The following is a 14,101-nucleotide window of genomic DNA, read 5'->3' as shown; positions in this document are numbered from 1 at the left end:
GAGAAAAGGGAACCCTCTTATACTGTTGGTGGGAATGTAAATTGGTACAACCACTAAGGAAAACAGTATCAAGGTTCTTTGTAAAACTCAATATAGAACTACCATATGATCCAGCAGTCCCACCTGGGCATTCATCTGGCCAAAACGTTCATTCAAAAAGATGCATGTGCTCACTGTTCACAATAGCGCAGATGTGGAAACAATCCAAATGTCATCTACAGATGAATGGATTGCAAAGGTATGGTACCTATATACAATGGAATACTACTCAGCCATAAAGAGGACAAAATAATGCCATTTTCAGCAACATGAATGCAACTAGAGATTCTTATAATAAGTAAATCAGAAAGAGAAAGACAAATACCATATGATATCACTTATATGTGGAATCTAAAATATGGCACAAATGATCCTATCTACAGAACAGAAACAGATCATGGACATGGAGAGCAGACTTGTGTTGCCAAGAGGGAGGGCCGGGAGTGGGACAGATGGAGAGATTGGGGTTGGTAGATACAAACTATTACATTTAGAATGGATATGCAATGGGGACCTACTATACAGCGTAGGGAACTTTGTCCAATCTCTTAGGTTAGAACATGATGGAAGATAGTATGAAAAAAAGAATTTATGTATATATATGTGTGTGTGACTGGGTTACTTTGCTGTATAGCAGAAATTGAAGGAATGTTATAGATAAGCTATAATAATAATTTTTAAATAAAGATGTGTATATTCAGTGAAATACTACTCAGCCATGAAAAGGAATGGAATTTTGCCATTTGCAACAACATAGATGGACTTGGAGGGTATTATGCTAAGTGAAAAAAGTCAGAGGAAGATAAATACTGTGTGATAACACATATATGGAATCTAAAAACTCCAGAAAACTAGTGGATATAACAAAAAAGAAGCAGACTCATAGGACAAACTAGTGGTGACCAGTGAGGAGAGGGAAAAGGGGAGGGGCAATATAAGAATAGGGGATTAAGAGGTGCAAAAAATAAGCTACAAGGATATATTGTTCAACACAGGGAATATAGCCAATGTTTTACAATAACTATAAATGAAGTATAACCTTTAAAAATTATGAATCACTATATAGTACTTGTGACTTAAATAATGTTGTCCATCTCCTATAACTCAATTTTAAAAACAGAAGAAACCCTTTGAAACACATCACTGTATTTATTTGAAGAAAGGAGGATGTTAATGTTCGTATCATCTCTTGAGGTCTTAGTAGAGTTTTTGGAATCAGCAGTAATTGAGCTTCTCTGTTACTGGTTTAGTTTTTCCTCATAGATACTGTGGGTCTTAATATTGGTTATATTTCTATTAGCTATTTGAAACTCTAGCACTAAGTCATGAAAGCCAGTAATTCTATAGTTATCTCCTGAATCTTTAACCTGATATTCCCCCCCTTATCTATGCTAATTTATTTACTCAAACCAACATTTAATAACATGATCCCACAAAGGACTTTTATTTCTGGATAGATGAGGTAGATTGCCCAATGTAGACTAGCCTGAATAACAAAATATTGTACTTTTCCAGCAAGCCATTGGTTTATGAAAATAGAATGAAATTGTAAGTATTGCAAAAATCCAGGGTATGTAATCACTTTGTACTACAGTGCTTTAATGAAAATACAGTAGTTTCACCACTTAAAAATAAGTATTTGATAGCATCATTAGGACTTGATTTATCCAGTCGCCTTCTAATCTCAATATATAATCCTGTAATACTTGGTGTATTTTTCGTCTTTAAAAACCTCTTTATCACCTTGATAAAATTTTATTTGTAAACATTTCTTTTTGTCTTTTGTCTTTTAGGGCCACACCTGTGGCATATGGACATTCCCAGGCTAGGGGTCAAATCAGAGATGCAGCTGCTAGCCTACGCCACAGCCACAGCAATGCGGGATCCAAGCCACGTCTGCGACCTACACCACAACTCACAGCGATGCCAGATCCTTAACCCACTGGGCAAGGCCATGGATCGAACCCATATCCTCATGGATACTAGTTGGGTTCGTTAACCACTGAGTCACAACGGGAACTCTGGTAAAATTTTAAACTTAATTTGCTTTAGACTAAAATTTTGGTGCTGTAAAAGATTTACTAGTACTCTTTCATGTTTCATTTCTTAAGCTGGATAATGGCTACTAAGTGTACATTTTATTATGATTTATATTTTACAGATATATTTATTCCTTCCTATGTATATAGTACTTTATAATAAATTTTTAAGATTAAAATATATCTTTCAACTGGAACTGCTTTTTTTTAATATAAAAGGGTTAGTTGGTTTCATTTTCAGAAGATAGATAGAATTTTTCTTTGGTAGTTCAGAAGATAGCTTTAGTTCTCTGAGTATGCAAGATCTAAAGGAATAACAAACATGTACAGATTACCTTTTTTGTCCAAGACTGGGCAAAAAAAGAGTCTATTCCTACAGACTCTCTAAATAGAGTAGAATTAAACCTTGAAGTGTTAGCTGTATTTATTTGACTTGGATCATTTTTCTAATGAATGAAAACTTCACAGACACTCAAACTCTCGAATTGGTGAATACTTCCTGATGCGTCCTATGCCAAGACCTAGGAGCAATACAAAGGAGTTGTGGCGTGATGAAACTATATGAAAAGCTCAGTAGTACAAAAGATGCATTATAATAATAATATGGGTGCCATCTTCGTGATACCATAAGACATCAGAAACATCAATATCATAAGACATTAAATAGTTCCAGTGATATCTCAGCACAACACACAATCTTCCCCACGGCCTGCTGGAAATAAGTGCTACGACTTCAAAGGAGACAGTAGCTTGAATGGTATGGGTAAACCTTCAAGTGAACTTTGAAGAATGTTACAATTGGAAAAGATGAAGTGTGTATGGGTGTGAGTTGGGGATGGGAGTTAGGAGGCCAGTAGTGGTGGGGGATGGATAGAAAAGGAAGTACCATTCATGAAACACTAAATGGTGTGCCAACACTGTGCTTTTCCCTCTATCTCATGTGTGGGGAAAGCATTCCATAACCATTCAGTGGTGTGGAATGCTATAGGATCAGATTGCCTGGATTTGCCATTTATTAGGTATGTTTCCCTCTAAGCCTCAAGTACCCAGTTTGTAAAATAGGCACAATAATAGTCTTGTTTCTAGAGTTGTTTCGAGGGTTAAATGAGATAGCTCACAAAAGCGTTTAATTTATATTTGTGCCCCATGTCAATCACTCAATAAATCTTAGGTCCTATTATTATCGTGATGGGTACTATTTTATGTAGATCCAGGTGAAGCTCCACCTTGCCTCAGAGGTTTCCAATCTAGCTGTCTTTTTTTGTTATTGTTGTTTTGTTTGTTTTTTTGTTTTTGGTCTTTTTTTTTTTTTGCTATTTCTTGGGCCGCTCTTGCGGCATATGGAGGTTCCCAGGCTAGGGGCTGAATCGGAGCTGCAGCCACCAGCCTGCGCCAGAGCCACAGCAACACAGGATCCGAGCCGCGTCTGCAACCTACACCACAGCTCACGGCAACGCCAGATGGTTAACCCACTGAGCAAGGGCAGGGACCGAACCCGCAACCTCATGGTTCCTAGTCGGATTCGTTAACCACTGCGCCACGACGGGAACTCCAATCTAGCTGTCTTTGATTTTTCTTGTGAACTTACACAATTTTATTTTTATTTACTATCGTGTACTTTCATTTGGAAGCTCCTTAAGATCAGAGGTATTTTCATATGTCGCCCACCCCCAAAGTACCTAGTCTAGTGTTGAACATGTAGTTGGTGTGGAACTGATTGATTTACAGATTATTGCATAAGTAGGTATTATTAATAGTCATTTAAGGAGGTCTGTGTTGGTTTGTGCTACTTCCCTCAACGCTATCCCACAAAAAAAGCAGTTGATATAGAAAGATTTAACCTTGGAAGTAAGTCCTCATACCACGCCACCCATGTTAGGTGAAGTTAACCTGGCACAGAATTGCAGATCAAGAGAAAACATGGGAAATCTTATCTAACATCTTCAGAGAACAAAACTCTTAGGTTATGTATTTGCTTAACGCTGTGTAGTCTGTTGGTAGAAGAATCAGGATTAGAATCCAAATTTCCTGTTTTCTAATGCAATCCACATAGGCCTCTAGGAAATGGACTTTGTATTACCAGGTAAGTGTAAAATGGTAAATATTAGTCTGAGTAGTTAAGACTCTAGTGATTTTTTTTTTTATAAGAATGGAGCATTTTTATGGTTCCAAATTCACTGGTAATGGTACCTTTTTTTTTTTTTTATATACTTTGTATATTAGCTCCTTGAGGGCAGAGACAGTCTCTTTTGTTTACTCTTATGCCTAGTGCCTAGAATAGTGCCAGGCACAAAAGAGATGCTCAGTAAGTATTTGTTGAATGAATAAATTTGCTTTGTTAGCAGTATTGCATTAGACATTAGTTGGGAATGCTTGTGACTTCTGGAGATTCTAACCTTGAAGTATCAGACCCTGGAAAGAAACCCAATCAACAGCTGGGAATCTTTGGCTGTGGCAGGAAGATAAAAATGAAATGCTTCCCCTCATGGAAAGAGAAAGATTAAGTGAAAGTGTGTATGAAACATTTGGAACTTCTTGGAAGAAACATACCTTGTAAATAAATATAAGGTCAGCTGGTGCAAGAGGCTGGAATTTCCTCTAAGCCCCTTGGCACTTAGCAGAGAAGTTTTGGTGGTAGGTGAGATTTAGGTTTTTGCCTACCTTGGAATTGGCTATGCCCCCAGGCTAATGAGAAAAAAAAAGAAAATTCAAATCTTGGGAAGGTTATATCAACCCCCTAGCATTCCACATGCTTCCTGTTCTAAGCACATAGTCAAACTTAATGGGCAAGGCACCAGACAGTCCATGCTATAATTTAATCATTGGAGTGAGGAAGCCAGGTAGGACTTCCCATCATTTGTCCATGATCTTCCAGCCAGTGAGAAGGGACAGTGATAACTAATAGAACCACAGAATGTCCTGAATCTTACTTTGGGGTAGGTCACTGGTTAGCATGAATTAAATAGTCTTTGTCTGAAGATGATATAGAAATGGGTAAAAACAGAGAGAGGCCAGATTGAAGAAATCTGAATTTTGTTTCTAGATCTGTCATTAATTAATTGGTTATATGACTTTGGGCAAAGGGTCTATTGAGAAATGGGAAGATTTATTTGAGGTCTCATTGCTCTTCTTAAATATTTAAAAAATCTGATCATGCTTTAAAATCTCTGATTTTCGTAATTACCAAAGTAGATTAAACTCCATCAGAGGAGAAGAGAAAGAAAGATGAATGTCGGTACTAAAGCATAAACAGTCAGCACTTGGGATTGTGGCTTAGACTGCCACTCCGGAGTACAGAGGTTTGAAAGATGAACTGTGCTTTAGGAATTACTTACATTGTTTAAAATGTAATTTATTTATGAAAATAAATATTTCAGAGCACATTTGGGTAAGTGATAAAAATGAGGTCCTCCTGTACAGTGCAGAGAACCATGCCCAATCTCTTGGGGTAGAACATGGTGGAAAGATGGTATGAGAAAAAGAATGTATATTTGTGTACGACTGGGTCACCATGCTATACAGCAGAAATTTGACACAACACTGTAAATCAACTATACGCTAATAAAAAAGATAAATAACAAAAAAAGGTTTTGACAACAAAAAAAACAAACATGAGAATCACTTCTTCTTCCAGAAAAGGAGTAATTTCTTTTCTTCTTCTTCTTCTTCTTTTGCTTTTTAGGGCCCCACCTGTGGCATATGGAAATTCCCAGGCTGGGGGTTGAATCAGAGCTGCAGCTGCCAGCCTATGCCACAGCAGTGCCAGATCCGGGCTGCATCTGCAACCTACACAACAGCTCATGGCAATGCCAGATTCGTAACCCACTGACCAAGGTCAGGGATCAAGCCTACATCCTCATGGATACTAGTTGGGTTTGCTAGTGCTGAGCCAGAGCAGGAACTCCCAGAAAAGAAATAATTTCTAAAAGAATGCTTACTCTTAAAAATTGAGTTCTCTTGCTAAAGCCACCGTAGTCTTTCCATTTGATTCTCATATGTTTTCCTCTAGGGTATAGAAAAAGATATTTTTCAAAAAGAAAAAGAACCCGGGGTTCCCGTCGTGGTGCAGTGGTTAACAAATCTGACTAGGAACCATGAGGTTGCAGGTTTGATCCCTGGCCTTGCTCAGTAGGTTAAGGATCCAGTGTTTCCGTGAGCTGTGGTGTAGGTTGTAGACACGGCTCGGATCCCGCATTGCTGTGGCTCTGTTGCAGGCCGGTGGCTACAGCTCTGATTAGACCCCTAGCCTGGGAATCTCCATATGCCATGGGAGCGGCCCTAGAAAAGGCAAAAAGAAAAAAACAAAAAACAAAAAACAAAAAAAACCCAAACAAAACCCCTTTTGCTTGACTTCTATGAAATAATACCACACACATTAGACAATCAAAATGAAAATGTAGATTTAGAGTGTGGGTGGATCTTGCATGTGACCTGTCCTGAAGTGTTCCCTCTTGATTTTGGGTAGCACTGGGGATGTCCTTGAGAGAAAAAATAGCTAGGGATTTTACTTTGGTGATGAGTTAACCCTGGTAGGCTTCATGGCTCACGTAAATGGTAACCTTTTCTGAGTGTAACCCTAGCTCTTTGTGAAGTGAACAGAATTAGACTCCACCAAACGAAGAGTCCAAGGCCTTGGCAGTCTTACCATGGAAAGATGACAAGATACATAGAGATCACAAACAATGATGAGGCCCTTATAACACTGCCTGAGTAGGATGTCTGCAGTTACACTAGCTTCATGGGTATAGTACAGGTTCAGTGGTCTGAGAAATAGAACCTTAGATAGATTTAAAAGTGAACAGCTAACAAATCTGATTGTAGTTGTATTAGGTGAAAATTGGGGAAAAAGAAGTGAGTAAGGCAGATTAGCAACATAGAATGATTCATGTGTTTCAGAATGCTACCTTATGAAATACTTAGTGAAAACTCAGTAAGCTAAGCTTGGTGTGTTTTTTTTTTTAGTGTCACTTAAGTTATTTGATTGGATGGATAAGTTTATTGTGCTCTTTCAGTGTTTTGTTTGCTTGTTTTATGACTTAGTGTGTATTTTAAATTTTATTTACCTCCTATATGATAATAAATGCCATACTAAGTAATTCCCCCCCATACTGCAAAATTTAACATCCTTCCATTAAACATCACACACTTATCATTATGCCCGACACACACCCTAGACGATATAAATTTTCTATTGATATTCAGCGGTAGAGTCCATAAAGGTAATTAATATGAAGTATCCACAAAGCAGTAGACATTGTGGAAGACATTTGTTTTTCATTTTATGTTATTCCTAACAGAACAAGAAGAGGGAGAAAAAATAGTTGAGGAAGGAGTACATGAGTTAAGTCAGAAAAGGAGCTGTGAGTTGTGTGAATGTGTGATGATTTCCACCACTTTTTGTACAAGTCCAGGGCTTCTCCACTCTGCGGCCCACTGGTGTCAGTCCCTGCACAAATGAGTCTGACATGTGAACATATTTAAGCTGTTTGAAGAGAAGATGGTATTTGACATAGACTGAGTATTGTTTTGAAAAGTTCTTAAGGACATTTTAGTATGTAAGAAATTCTAAAAATGCACCTTACCATTTCTTCCCAAGTTTGTCTAGACCATCTGCCAGCAACTGTGGTTTTTTATTTTTCCAGATCTCTTGATTGTCTACTATACTGGTTTCATATTTGGCTGTTTCTTTGTCTTTTGTTCTCTCTTGCTTTTTAGAAAAAGAAATCACTTTGTTTTCAGAGCAATTAAAGTGATGTTAGGGGTAAGCTGTTATTTTCTTTCTTTTTTTTTTGTCTTTTTGCCATTTCTTTGGGCTGCTCCGGCGGCATATGGAGGTTCCCAGGCTAGAGGTCGAATCGGAGCTGTAGCTGCTGGCCTACACCAGAGCCACAGCAACTCGGGATCCGAGCCGCGTCTGCAACCTACATCACAGCTCACGGCAACGCCGGATCGTTAACCCACTGAGCAAGGGCAGGGATCGAACCTGCAACCTCATGGTTCCTAGTCAGATTCATTAACCACTCGCCACGACGGGAACTCCATTATTTTCTAGATGACTAGAAATTTTACTTGGTCACATTTAGTGCTTTGCCTCTTCCCAATGTGTTTTAAAATGTCTTGATTTTACACAGTGCCAAGGAGATTATCTTTATATGTTGGAGTAAAATACTAACGGTCCTGGTTTTCATGGTTTCTCTGGTAGCTAAATCATGTTTTGAAATAAAGCTATTTTAAAGGATAGCTCCTACACTCTAAGTAGCATACAGATTTCTATTTGGGTGTCTTCTGGCTTACCCCATACCACACTTCTTTTCCTGTTGTCAAAGTTCACATTGTTCATGGCCTTTATCAGACTGCTTCTCCATCCAAAGATGTGATGCCCGGTCATGAGTCAGGAATGTCGCTACTTCCTCCCCCTGATGCTCGGATTCTAGTGGGCTTGGAAACAACTGGGACGTATCTTGAAACTCTTACTCGCTGAGGTGCTCTTTTGGGACATATTATCTTTCTACCGTGACTTGATGTTTTAGGTCAGGAATTCAAGAAGCATTGGCTGGGCAGTTCATCTCTGATCCATGTGTTTTCAACTGGGCCAGCTGGGCCTAGAAAGTGCATTTATCCAAGATGGTTTATTACTCAAATGTCTGGTACCTTTATGCTACTTGTTTTCTCTCTCTCTCTCCCACTCCCCTACCCCCCCTGCCCCCCATGTCTCATCCTCCAAGTCCTTTCCACATGGCTTGGGGTTTTCACAGCATGGTGACCTCAGAGTAGTCGGATCTTTTACATGGAGGCTTAGGGCTCTAAGAGCAAGTATTCCAAGAATATCTCCCTCTTTTAATTAATTAATTAATTAATTTTTAAATTTGTGGTTACCCCCATGGCTTATGGAAGTTCCTGGGCCAGGGACTGAATCTGAGCTACAGATGCCACCTATGCCACAGCTGTGGCAATGCCGGATCCTTTAACCCACTCTGCTGGGCTGGAGATCAAACCTTTGCTGTGACCCGAGCTGCTGCAGTTGGATACTTAACCCACTGTGCCATGCAGGAACGCCCTCTCCCCGTTTTAAAGAAAAGCTTCCAACTGACAAGCTTTTGCATGGCAAAGGAAACCATAAAAAAAAAACAAGAAGACAACTTACAGAATGAGAGAAAATAGTTTCAAATGATGCAACTGACAAGGGCTTAATCTCTAAAGTATACCAACAGCTTATACAACTCAACAGCGAAAAAATCCAACAACCCAGTGGAAAAGTGGGCTAAAGACCCGAATAGACATTTATCCAAAGAAGATATACAGATGGCCAACAAGCACATGAAAAAATGCTCAACATCACTGATTATTAGAGAAATGCAAATCAAAACTACCATGAGGTACCACCTCACACCAGTCAGAATGGCCATCATTAATAAGTCCAAAATAACAAATGCTGGAGAGGGTGTGGAGAAAAGGGAACCCTCCTTCATTGTTGATGGGAATGTAAATTGGTACAACCACTATGGAAAACAGTATGGAGGTACTTTAGAAAACTATACATAGAACTACTATATGACCCAACAGTTCCACTCTTGGGCATATGTCTGGACAAAACTTCCCTTGAAAAAGACACATGTACCCACATGTTCATTGCAGCACTAGTCACAATAGCCAAGACATGGAAACAACCTAAATGTCCATCGACAGATGAGATGATTGGATTTGGAAGATGTGGTATATATACACAATGGAATACTACTCAACCATAAAAAGAACAAAGTAATGTCATTTGCAGCAACATGGATGGAACTAGAGACTCTCAGAAAGAGATAGATAGATTCTCAGAAAGAGATAGACAGATACCATATGATATCAGTTACATCTGGAATCTAATATACGGCACATATGAACCTTTCCACAGAAAAGAAAATCATGGACATGGAGAACAGACTTGTGGTTGCCAAGGGGGAAGGGGAGGGTGTGGGATGGACTGGGAATTTGGGGTTAATTGATGCAAACTATTGCCTTTGCAATGGATAAGCGATGAGATCCTGCTCTATAGCAATGGGAACTATATCTAGTCACTTATGATGGAGCATGATAATGTGAGAAAAAAGAATGTATACATGTGTGTGTGTGAATTGGTCACTTTACTGTATAGTAGAAAATTGACAGAACACTGTAAACCAGTATAATGGAAAAAATAAAGATCATTATAAAAAAGAAAAAAAAATTCCCCTACTTTGTTTTGTAGTGACTTCTTAGACCCTTAATCATGGTGGTACAGCAGCTAGTTTTTAAAAGACCCAGTTTGTAGAATTCTTCTATACAAAAATTTATACCTGAGGGCTCAAATACTATGATAAACAGATATTTGTTTTGTATTATCTGGCAAGCCACTTTTTACTTTGTTTTGTTAGGGAACTTTCAAATTTAGCTAAAGATTGGGTTTAAGATTTTTTTTTTTCTTTGAGGATAAAATAGTGAAACTGATCCAGCCCTCAGGCAAAGGTGCAGGGGTGGCAGAGACCTAGACTCCAGGAGAGTAATCTCCAAGACTTCTGGTCTCATTCTCCAGCACCCACAGGGGCTGCTGATTAGGGATGTTAGGAGAAAAGTTGCCTAGAGGTGAGAGGCTTACCATCTTGGAAGCAGTCAGCAACTTTCAGTCCAACTTTTGGCAAATTGACAAAGTTTGTATTTTGCAAACTCTCCTCACTCCTTTTGTCTACCTCCCCCTTTATTGCACACACGTTATAGCATTTTCTTCCTTTAGTATAGTTTAGTTATAGTGTCGTAGTGTTACAGTGTTTTCTCCCTCCAGAGTTAGCACACCTTTGGAGTTCCCATCATGGCTCAGCGGAAACGAATCTGACTAGTATCCCTGAGGATCCAGTTTTCATCCCTGGCCTCACTTAGTGGGTTAAGGATCGGCATTTCTGTGGGCTGTGGTATAGGTCGAAGATGCGTCTCGGATCTGGTGTGGCTGTGGCTGTGGCGCAGGCCAGCAGCTGCAGCTCCGATTGGACCCTTAGCCTAGGAGCCTCTATATATGCCGTGGGTGCAGCCCTAAAAAGACAAAAAAAAAAAAAAAAAAAAAGCACACCTTCAAGGCCACATCAGTACTGACTTATATTATACCAGTCTTCTGATAGACCGGTTCAGACAGACACAGTTTCCCCATGAAGACATTCCAGTCCCTATTTTTCTTTAAACAGGAAGAGCCATTACTTTAACCCAAATGACACCCTCTCCAGTGGTGACACTCTAAAGCAGACAAGCCAGTTGTCAAGTCATCTTGGAGGTGGGACAGATTAGGTTCCTTCGTATGTCTTTGATATCCTGCCAAATTCAGAAGAGACTGATATTTAACTTAAAACATTTATTTGCTTTGATAGTTAACCTAAAATAGAAAGAGGATGTTTGTCCTCTGTGATGCCACTGGCTTAAGTATGTAAGTTTTTATGCTATAAGATCATGTTCAATTTTTAAAAGAGGCTGTTCCATTTCTGTTTGCCCTACACACACACATGCAGCATTATTGCCAGGAGGAATGCTTTGTGCACAAGGACAGCTAAGACCCACATACTGTCGTTAGCTAGGAGTCAGATTACCACCACATGGACAGCGGCATGTGCTAGAGCTGCGTGTAACTAGAAGGGTCCTAGAGAGGAAAATCCGTAGCATTAAGCAGGCTTTGCAAATTAAAAAGCAAAAAATCCTTTATAGCAATCCTCCCTGAGCTTGATTGTTAGTGACTTAAAATGAGGTTAATTACCAGCCCTGTGCTAACCACTTTATATGCTTTATCTCATTCATTCCCTACAAGAACCTTAAGATACAGAGATACCACTGTTCTCATTTTACAAATAAGGAAACACAAGCTTAGAGAGGTTATACAAATTGTCCAAAGTCATGTAGCTGGTTAGTGGTAAAGCCAGGAATAAAGTCTACCCAGTCCCTCTCTCAAGCAGAGAGCTTTTAACCTCTACTGTAAGAAATAATGCCTCCTTGACTTCTTGGGAAATAGGAGGAAAGGGGAGCTAGGTTTAATGAAAGGCCTAACCTTTGTCAAAATTAAGCTTGTTATACTAATATGGATGTATTTCTTTTTTTTTCTTTTCTTTTTTGTCTTTTTAGGGTTGCACCCACGGCATATGTAGGTTCCCAGGCTAGGAGTCGAATCAGAGCTGTAGCCGGTGGCCTACACCAGAGCCACAGCAACCCCAGATCCAAGCTGCATCTGCAGCCTACACCACAGCTCAAGGCAAAGCCGGATCCTTAACCCACTGAGCGAGGCCAGGGATCCAACCTGTGTCCTCATGGATGCTCTTCACATTTGTTTCCGCTGAGTAATGATGGGAACTCCGGATGTATTTCTTGATTCTCTTTTCTGTTCTTTGGAACTGTCTTTCTATCCCCCTTCTAAAACCACACTATTTTGCTTACTGTAGCTATATAGCTTTGGATTTAGGAGCGACCTTGTAAGGATATGCACACAGATGTCCATTATTAATCATCTCATATATAGCGCTGTGGGTCAGGAACTTAATTCTAGCAGTGGTCTCTGTTCTTGCTTAAGTGTATGAGAAATTAGATGTGGTGTTGAGATCAGTCAAACTGTACAGTGTGTGAAAAGCTGTTCGCAGAGTGTGAGAGAGATGTATGGTAACAGTATTGATTCCCATTTGGGGATATGAAGTAGCTTTGGGTCAAAGCTCCAAAGAGGGATTAAATCAGAGGGAGTGGGAGAGTCAGAACTGCAAGTGTGTTTGGTAAATGAAAATGTTAAAGAGTCTCAAAGGGCAAATTCTGACTGATAGTCCCCCCACTACAGAATATAATGTCATAATATCCCACTTCAGTTCTCTTGAGAAAGTTACCAAAGAATATACATGGGGAGGGGAAAAAGCTGATTGGGAAAGGTGGTCAGGATGTCCTTTTCCCCTAACTTCCTTCTTTTAGGACAGTTTAATTAGCTCAGAGTTGCCTTGGCAATGTTGAACTGTGTGAGAGACAGAGAAGCTGAGTACAGAGAAGGAGGGAAGTGTGACAGTGAAAAACTCATGGAGGCAAGGAGCAGTTGAAAGTGCCAGGAGATGGCAGGGTCATGATAGTAGACACACTTGAAGAGCAGGAGCTTTACAAGGAAGCTAGGGTTTAGAGAGAACTGAGAGAGGAAGTCAGGCCTTGCAGCTTTAGTCTTAATCTCAGGGATGTCCCTGGTCAAGATTGGTCTCTACAGCCGCTTTTGGGACAGTGCAAGTGACATGCCCTAGAATCAAAGAATCATTGACTGTTAGAGCCACAGATGACCTTGGAGTCCATTAGGTAAATCTGGACCTCAGTTTTAGTTTAAAGGGGGTAGGAGGACTATCTAGTTGATCTCAGTAGTTTTGATATTCATGCTGGGCTTTAACATCCCTTTCTTTTGCAGTTTCCTTTTCTGTTAAACATTCTGTCCTGGGAGTTCCCATTGTGGCAGAGTGGAAATGAATCCGACTAGTAACCATCAGGTTGTGGGTTCGATCCCTGGCCTTGCTTAGTGAGTTAAGGATACAGTGTTGCTATGAGCTGCTGGTAGGTCACAGACACACCTCAGATCCTGTATTACTTTGGCTGTGGTGTAGGCCAGCAGCTGTAGATTTGGCCCCTAGCCTAGGAACTTCCATATATTGCAGGTGCGGCCCTTAAAAAAAAAAAAAAAGGAGTTCCCGTCATGGTGCAGTGGAATCAAATCCGAGTAGGAACCATGGGTTGCGGGTTCAACCCCTGGCCTCGCTCAGTGGGTTGAGGATCTGGCGTTGCTGTGAGCTGTGGTGTAGGTTATGGGCGAGGCTCAGATCTGGTGTTGCTGTGGCTCTGGTGTAGGCCGGCAGCTGTAGCTCTGATTGGACTAGCTTGGGAATCTCCATATGCCATGGGTGTGGCCCTAAAAAAAAAAAAAAAAAATTCTGTCCATACAGAACCCTCTGTGTGTGTGTCCTCTGTTTGTATGGGTATACTGGCTGTATTGGATTGGGTTTGTCTGATAATAAAGGATG

General features: G+C 40.0%; 2 protein-coding genes across 14 annotated transcripts in view; one reads left to right on the top strand and one right to left on the bottom strand.

Annotated features, from left to right (window-relative positions):
• KLHL3 (kelch like family member 3) overlaps positions 1 to 14,101 on the top strand; it is a 288,734-nt gene that overhangs the window by 35,872 nt on the left and 238,761 nt on the right. The gene's annotated exons all lie outside the window — the stretch shown is intronic.
• MYOT (myotilin) overlaps positions 1 to 14,101 on the bottom strand; it is a 58,191-nt gene that overhangs the window by 34,499 nt on the left and 9,591 nt on the right. For 4 of the 9 annotated variants that reach the window (XM_085007124.1, XM_085007128.1, XM_085007130.1 and 1 more), the window contains exon 2: positions 8,373 to 8,680. The exons of the other annotated variants lie outside the window; for them this stretch is intronic. The gene's annotated coding sequence lies outside the window, so the exon portion shown is untranslated. The remainder of the gene's footprint in view (positions 1 to 8,372; positions 8,681 to 14,101) is intronic. 9 annotated transcript variants of the gene reach the window in all.

The sequence above is a fragment of the Sus scrofa genome, chromosome 2 (assembly GCF_054392235.1).
Source record: "Sus scrofa isolate SSC_HxYL_T2T_F1_AM1 chromosome 2, Sscrofa_HxYL_maternal_Yorkshire_Landrace_v2.0, whole genome shotgun sequence".
Lineage (NCBI taxonomy): Eukaryota > Metazoa > Chordata > Mammalia > Artiodactyla > Suidae > Sus > Sus scrofa.
This window is presented reverse-complemented; position numbering and strand designations above follow the sequence as displayed.